The sequence below is a fragment of the Taeniopygia guttata genome, chromosome 1, assembly GCF_048771995.1.
Source record: "Taeniopygia guttata chromosome 1, bTaeGut7.mat, whole genome shotgun sequence".
Taxonomy (NCBI): domain Eukaryota; kingdom Metazoa; phylum Chordata; class Aves; order Passeriformes; family Estrildidae; genus Taeniopygia; species Taeniopygia guttata.
The window spans coordinates 163,717-172,044 of record NC_133024.1 but is presented as its reverse complement, the minus strand read 5'-3'; positions in this window follow the sequence as shown (position 1 = coordinate 172,044).

Here is an 8,328-nt window from a genome sequence, read left to right as displayed (position 1 = left end):
GCTCTGGGAATCCCCAAAGTCCCAGCTACGGTAAGAATCAGACTTTGTGCCTCTGTCCTGGAAGAGCACAGCACTGCAATGCATCCTAACACATTTTGCAACCTTCTAACAGATATATTTCATCTCATGCAAGAAGACAGATGAGTAATTCCCAGGAGCTTCATGCAAAATTGGCCCTAAAGCAGATCCCAGTAGGCATCAAGGTAAGCAAAGAAATGTAGCCCTTTCCATTTTAGCCAGCTGCAGTTGACAACAGATTTCAAATTTAGACTTCAAACATTCTCATGAAGAAATTAACCCTTAGGTTGTTGTGGCTTTACTGTGATCCATGTAAAATAGCACCTTTTCCTTGTGCATTTTTTTTAACACAACACTTTTTTTTTTATTATTTTTTCCTTGCTAGGCTGGATTCTGTATGCTGCAAGGCTGTCATATCAGGATATGCTGCAAAAGAGTTTGTTGCATCTTCTTCCTGAAAAGTTGGTGGAGTTTCTCTCTATGCAGAGGGTACAACATTTATGGTCAGGACAGGGTTTTCTTGCTTTGTGGTTTTCTTGCTGCTGCTGCTGCTTTTAAAGGGGTCAACACTCTTAGCTCCAGGAAACTGAAACTAAATGTGAGCAGGGACTGGAGGAAGGAAGCAGGGAGGATCCACTACAAGATTCCAAAAACTAAATAAAGCAGGATTCAACTGCCAGTGGCTGAATAGCAGCAATTTATGAGCTGTTCCTCAAAAGCCCCAGACAAGCACCAAGTCCTGTGGGAAGCTGGAGATTGACAGAAGACACCTCCAGAAGAGTCTGCTGTTGAAATTTCCTTTAAGCCTTTTTTTTTTTTTTTTTTTTTTTTTCAAGTGGATCATCCAGACCTGGCAAATGCATAAGGTCAGCCCTTGGAAGAGCAAAAAGCTCTCGCCAAGAAAACCAAACGAGTGGCTGAAATCTGTCCATTTGTCTGCCTGTCTTTTTGGCCTTGGATTACTGTGCTTTTCAAAGCTATTCTTTCATAACTTGGATAAAAAGGTAAATGTTTCATATAGCCCCGCAAGTAGTAATCATCCTGTCCATGCAAAAAAAACCTGCTGCCTGAGGCATGGGCCCCAAACCAGAGGTGTTTCTCATTTACCTACAAAGCGTCTGGCTTTAGCATGTGTAGTCAGTTTTTGTGAACATGTGAGTCCATTGCCTGCTCTAACAGAGTTAGTGACTTACTTTCAGTGGTTGTAGAGAGTTTCCCTGAAACAGCACTGTTTGTAGTCCACTGTGTGACTTAGGAGACACAATAGCCAGACAATTCTGCAAGTGTAATATAACTGTATGTGGCGTTCCCAGAAAATGCTCTGAAGTCTTCTCTCCGTTGCACCATGGTGATAAAAACCACTGCTGCTTTTCAAGCTCCACGAGGCCATGCTGTGCTGTGCTGAAAGGGATAGAAAAGCCAATTAGCTCTGAAAAGTGAAGGGCAGGCAGAGAGGGGTGCTCTGGCCTGGAATTCCCTCCCTTTGGCAGCAGCAAAGGTCAGCTGTGCAGCCAAATTTCAGTGACCACATGTGGATCCAGCTTGTGCGTGTTGCCAGCTATCTGCACAGGGAGTGGGAGAGGGTGGGGAGGAAGAATTGATTCTGGAAGGGGAAAGCCTGAGTTAAAGGGAAAAGTGGAGTGAAATGTGACAGCTGGGATTCCCAGAAGATAGTTTGATGGATGCTGGCCATCCAGCTTCCCTAGAACTCTTTATCAGTAACACCCTCTATATCTCCCTGAGTGACTTTTAGCCTGTCTGGCAGTTTTCAGCACCAGTGTGTGAGCGAAAAGAGGTGGAAGGCAGTTCTCTCTGATTTGGCAGCTCTGGGACTTTGTGCTGCTGGCTGAGGGTCTGGATTCCTCAGGAACTTCCTGGCTACCTGTGGCTCCCACAGGCTTGTAGGACTGGGCTTAGAGAAACCCTGAGCTGCCCGATGTCTGCTCTTGCTGCAGCTCTTCTGAATAGTCCTGGGTGTGGATGTGAGCCTGCAGTCCTTGGGAGGCAGAATTCACTCCACAATCCCAAGGGACTTGCTCTATCTGTCAGTGCAGGCCAGCTGTGGGAATCCTCCAAGTCCCTTTATCCTGTTCTGTGTGTCAAGGCCCTGTGGCTGACCACGAGTGCCCCGAGCTGCCATGGACCCTTCTTGCAAGGGCAATTGTTTTCAGAGTCAGCGTAGGTGCTGGCTACCTTTGGAAAAGTGTGAATACCCCGGGGAAATCCATGGGGCAGACACCTTGGGCCATACTGTGTGCTGGCACCATCAGCAGGCATGATACAGACAGAGGTGCTTTGCTTTTGGTGTGAAACTTTGGTAATGGTGAGACTTCTTGGTTAGGTCAGAAGGTTTTAGAGGGAAATGTCCACTCACGTGATCAAAAGAGAAGATCCTGGCATGGTTAAAAATGGGAAACAGTGAGCTTGTAGGTTTAGGTGATCTGCTTGTGGTCATTCTTCAGACTTTTAATATTCATGCAGAAGTTTGGCAGAAACAGGAAACTTATGTGTAGACCAAAATCAGTTCAGCTTCTACAGTAAATGGTATTAACTGGTGTTATGTAGCTTTGACCCTTTGGAGAGATCTAAATCTGGCCTTTCCCAAGTTCTGATGGAGTAAAATAACTGTTTCCCAGTCTTTTATTTGCAGATGCTCTAAATATTGTTGCTGGGGATCTATATAAAAAATTCAAAGGTAAGTAAAAATAAGTATTAGCAGTATGTGTGAAATATAATATAAATAATAATTTGTCTATCTTGCTACCTTTATATATATATATATATATATATATATATATATATATGATATATATTTCTAAATACGTCACTATAAAGTAGAAATGCAAATGTGACTATAATGATGAAAACAATATATAAATATTCAAGTATCGTTTAAAGAAGGGGCTTTTTTTTTGCTTTTTATTTGGTTAGAGGCAGGGTTTTAATGGAAGAAAAATGAATATACCTTTTATTTTGATATCATTCTAAATATAGAAATATATATTCAATGTATGCAGAGATTTTTCTATTCTATCTCTTCTGAATATTTATTTTCATTTCTATTTTATACTTTCATATAACACCATACATCAATCTACATTTTAAACGTAAATTTGAATATAAATGCGAAATATAGAGATAAATTTAAACGCAGTTTAAAAGAAAAGGGGTTTTTAAAAGATTTTTACTTGGATAGAGGCAGGGGTTTATTTTAAGCAATATAAACCTTTTAGAAATAGAAATCTATCTATAGAAATATGTAAGCAATGTATTAAGCAATGCATAAAAATATAAATTGTAATAAAGGAATAAATGTAAGAAATTATAAAAATACAATTACACATCAATATACGTTATAAATCCGAATGTGAATATAAATATGAAAAATATAAAAATAAAAGAGCTTGAAATGCAGTTTAAAAGAGAAGGTTTTTGCTTTTGGTTCCTGTTGGGTTAGAGGCAGGGGTTTTTTGCTGGCGTTCTTTTCCGCGCGGGATGTTTTGGGGCATTTGCTGCAGGGCAGGTTCCGGAGGGCATCGCGCCCGTTCTTTTCTGCCGCCGGCCCCGCCCGCGGCCCCGAGGCGAGCGGCGGCCCCCGGCGGTGGCGGGCGGCAGTGCTGCCGCCCTGTGGGCAGAGGGCGGTACTGCAGCCCGCCGCCCGCGGCCGCCATCTTGGGAGTGGCTTGTCGCGGACTCGCTTGACCTTCTCGAGATGGCGCGAAAAAGAGGACGTCGGCATTCGAGGACCCGTGTCTGTTTTTTCTACACTGCCTGAATTGTCCCCAACGCCGGCGCCCCCCGACGGGATTTTCCGCGGCGGTTCCGGTGCCGTGCACAGGGGCTGTGGGGTCAGCAGCACCGCGAGCGTGCGGGTTTTTGGCGGGGGCCGACGGGCATCGGCGTAATACGCCTCTCTCCGTCCAGGTCCCCACGGGCCGCCATCTTGCGAGTCCCTGGTGGCGGGCTCGCTTGAAAAGTGCTGCCGCCTTGTGGGCAGAGCGCGGTACTGCAGCTCCCCGGCCAGCGCCGGGCCGAAAACCACCGAGACGGCGCGGGGGGGCCAGAGCGGCCCCAAAACCACCGAGACGGGGCGGAAGCGGCAAGAGCGGCCACAGAAACCACCGAGACGGGGCGGAAGCGGCCAGAGCGGCCCAAAAACCACCGAGTTGTGGCGGAAGTGGCAAGAGCGGCTCCAATTACCACCGAGACGGGCCCGGAGGGGCGCGGGGCGGCGGCGAGCGGGGCGGTGTGTGTGAGTAAAAGGGAAGCGGTGAAGGCGGCTCCGCGGCAGCGCCGGGGAAGGATGGCAGCCGCGAGGGCGGCCCGGCGGGGCCGGTACCGGCGGGCGGCGGAGGCGCGGTCGCGGCGCTCCCGGGCCTGGGTGGAGCGGCGTCGGAACAGGGCTGCGCCCGCCCCTCCTGCCGCCCTCCTGGGAATGGGTTGAGGCATTATGGGTGTATTTAGGTAGGGATAACGATTTTGTTGGTTTGTAAACAAATGTCAGTTGTTCTGACAGGAACAGGCTGAATGGGGCTGTAGCTCTGCCTACGAGGTCAAGCAGTGATAAGGCCTTGTCAGACCCTGGGAAGTAGAGGATGGGTAAAGAAGTGAGCCTCTGTGTAGCACTTCTCTGTAACAGATTAGCAGCTGCTGTAGCATCATTTCCTAGACATTGAGTGGTCTGGGGCTGGATTAGAAAAAAATTAGGTTTAGTGTGTTGTTTAACAGCTGCAGGTGGAGGAACCTGTGCCTTCTGCTCTCCCCACAGCTGTCTCGGCTGTCACACCTGTCCTGAGGAAAGCCCTGTGGAAGGAGCTCGGTGCCGCAATTCAGGACCCTGAGGCCACTGTGAAACTGCAAATTCTTTCCAAGCTGTTGCCACCTCCGGGAAGCAAAGGGCTGCACAACCTGATGGACTGCCTTCCTGCTGCTCCGGAGAGAGCAGGCAATGAAGAGAGGTGGGCAGCGTGTGTGTGTGTGTGTGTGTGTGTCTCCCCCAGGGCTCAGTTTGTCCTGGGAATCAGTGTGATAGGAATGGGAGCATTAACAGCGTCCTCTCCTCCGAGAATCTGTTGCTTTGCACTTTGGCAGCAAGACATCTTTAAGATATACAAAACCAAGTTAAAATGTTAATAAGAAAATCAACAACTATCTCTCTGCAGCTGGGCCGTGGCAGATGCCATATCCACGGTGCTCAAAAACTCAGAGGAGCTGCATTCCTGGAGGAGACATCTCTTCTCAGCCTGCGTAAAGGGGTTAGTTGCCATGTACAGCAGCAGTAAAGATGAAGGCAAGCAAGAAGTGGAGAGGTCCGTGCTGCTGAGGCTAGAGGAATTATTGGTGAGACTGCTTATCTGCTTTGCCACAGAGGGACTGTATGCATATGTGTGATTGGGCAGTTGTAATTTTGTAAATACAGATTGGACTCGATTTCCTGTTTTATGGATTCTGGTTTCCATGGAGTTTTCATAGCTTTTTCCGAGTCCTGAGAATCCTTTATACGAGGCAGTTTTGTGTTCTTGATGATGACTTTCTGGTACGAATCCCCTTTGAATGTGTGAGCTTGAGGTATTTAGGAGAAAGAAATCAAAGGTTACCAGTGGAATTAAAAAAAAAAAAAAAGAAGTTAAAATTAATTAATTATTATAAATTAATTAATTTAATTTTTAAAATTTAAGTTATCACCTTCTTTTTTAAAAGAAGCTGATAGAGATACTTGTGCCAAGACCCATCTGCCATGCCATCTGAAGTCTGGGGCAAAAGTCTGGTTGATCAGGAATAGAAATCAGACTTTGATCTTGAAGAACACTACTTGGTCACTCCCTCTGTATACTGTTGCCTTGGTTTGAGTTCAGTGAACACAGATCCCTGTGACACGCAACACTGAAGGTCCCTGGGCAGTGAATGCCTTTGCGCTCTCATGGCTTTTGCTGAGACTCCCTTGTAGGACCTGGCTGACTCTGCAGGCCCTGGGGCCACCTCACAGGGTCCATCCCATGCTGAGGGTGTTTCCAGCCTGGCGAGGTTGGCACCTGCATTCCCAGGACTGTTGGGATGTGCAGCTGTCAGTCTGCTCCAGGCTCTCGCTGTGACTTGTCAAGTTGAGAATCCTTTTGCACTTGAGGCGTTTGAAGAGTATTGAGCCGCTGGGTTTTTGGAACCTACAGCCCAGCTTGCTTTTTGATTCCATACAGCCCCTGCTCCCAGACCAACAAGTTTCTTTTGAGCCAGGCATTAGGATTGTTGTATCCAAGAGCTTTTTTCCCTGTTAACCTCAGATCATCCCACGTGAGCGTTTGGCTTGCGTGTTCTTAGTGTGTCCCTTGAACAAAAATTGCTGTAGAAGCTCCATGTGCCAAATGTAAACCAACACCTGTTTTTACTTGCTGCACACAGTGTGTGGTTGAAGAAGTGGACCCAGATGACTGGTGTGACCTTGTGAAGACAGGGCTCAAGTAAGTGCTTTCATTTGAATTTGGTTTGGTTTCACCAAGTTCATTTTCTTTGCCAAGTTAATTTTCTTTGCCAAGTTCTCATTTCTTACCCAACTTGTAGCTTCAAGTGGGTTTTCTTGGGTTTGGTTACAGTCTGACTTCTCTGTGATCCTTCTCCCAAAGGTACCGTTACAGAGATGAAACATTTCTGAAGGTCCTGAACGTTGCCATCCAGTTACTATACATGAAAGAATCCTCACTAAGAGCGTAGTCAAGCTCTCCAAACTACACATGGTGGTCACACAGCGCTCTCCATTTTTGGCAGCCATCCTGAGGTCAAGAGAAGATGATTGCATGAGCGTCCAGACAATAGGTATTTTTTAGTCATCTTCTTCCCATCCTAAACACAGCTAATCTTCTCTTTCGTGCATTATATTCTTTCCATCCAGTAACACATCCACCCATGTAAATACTTGCAGAGTTATTAGCAGTTCCAGAATACTGGCATTTAAATTGTACCTCTGCTTGGATCCAAATGTTACATTCATTTTATGCTGGTTGTAAAGACTTCTGTTTTTAAAACTAGTGGAAAGGCGGGTTTGGGTTTTTGTTTGCTTATTTGTTGTTCTGGTATTTTTAACCCAGCTGAAGTCTTGGATTTATTCTTTTGGTTTCTGAGGTACTTAGTGTAAGATCACTGAAGTGCACATAGATCCTGTGATGTTTAAGCCTTGGCTACAGGTGACACAGGCTTCTGAAAATGGAAATGGCCTTGGCAGAGTAGCAGCTGTGAAGCGAAGCAGAATTAAAATGCATGAGAGCAGAAGAACCAAGTGAAATGGTACTTCTGGGTGCTGTGTGCTCCTCTGGCCTCTGCCTGCTGTGAACACTTTGTGTTGCAGCTCGGTGTAGTCCAATTCAGTGTTTGTTTGGTTTGATTTTTGTGTGTAACAAAAACACTGCTCACTTACTCTAAACAAATTCCCTCCTTTACTGGACACATCCTGGAGTGGGACCAGACTCCCCCTCACCCTGGAGGAATTCCCTGCTCCTCTGGAGAGGGGTGAAGCCAAAGCTTAGGAGCAAAGGCAAACCACCAAACCAGGGGCATTCTATATATATCCAAATAAGGGGCTCTGTCTTCCTGCTTTTCCTGTAGTTCTCCTTCCTGGTTTCACCTGGCCTGGAAGGATGGGCATGGCCTGTATTTGTCATCTGAAAGTGGTGTTACTAAATCTGTCCAGAGGTTCTGATTACAGATACTCATTTTCTGCCAGAAAACATTTTCATTTCATTCTTTTCACCCAGGATGGCTCTCTGTGGTCTCAGACAGTGTTCCCTGGGAGGAAGGGCAGCCTTTGCCTCGCCTGCACAGCTCAGGTGGATGTGACAGAACTGGTGTGGCCTGACAAGGCATGAGCAGCTGTCTGTGCACTGGAGTGCCTTGAAACCTTTCTCTGTGAGGTTTTGGACACTTTTCTCTTTGGGATTTCTTGTGACACAGCACCAGGTGTCCCTTCCTTTGTATAAAGTCCTGTGGTAAAGGATTGAATGACTGACAAGTGGGGCCATGGATAAAAATGGTTCTGTTAAAATTAGGCTAAGAATGCAATAGAGAAATGAGCTTCCTTTTAATGAAATAGTTAGGAATAAAAATGCTTTTATATTTGAATTGGTGTCCCCTCTCACGGATAAAACCCCATGGTGAGCAATCACAGCAGAAGTGTGAAAGCCGGGATCTTTTGACTTCCACAGAGGGCTTAATGCTCTTTTCCTCCTCTCTTTCAGGACAGGAGAAATCATTAAGCTCCTCCCATCTTTGCCAGAAGCTTCAGTGTTTAAGCAGCCAGAGCCAAGAGGCTTCAGCACCAGGGGG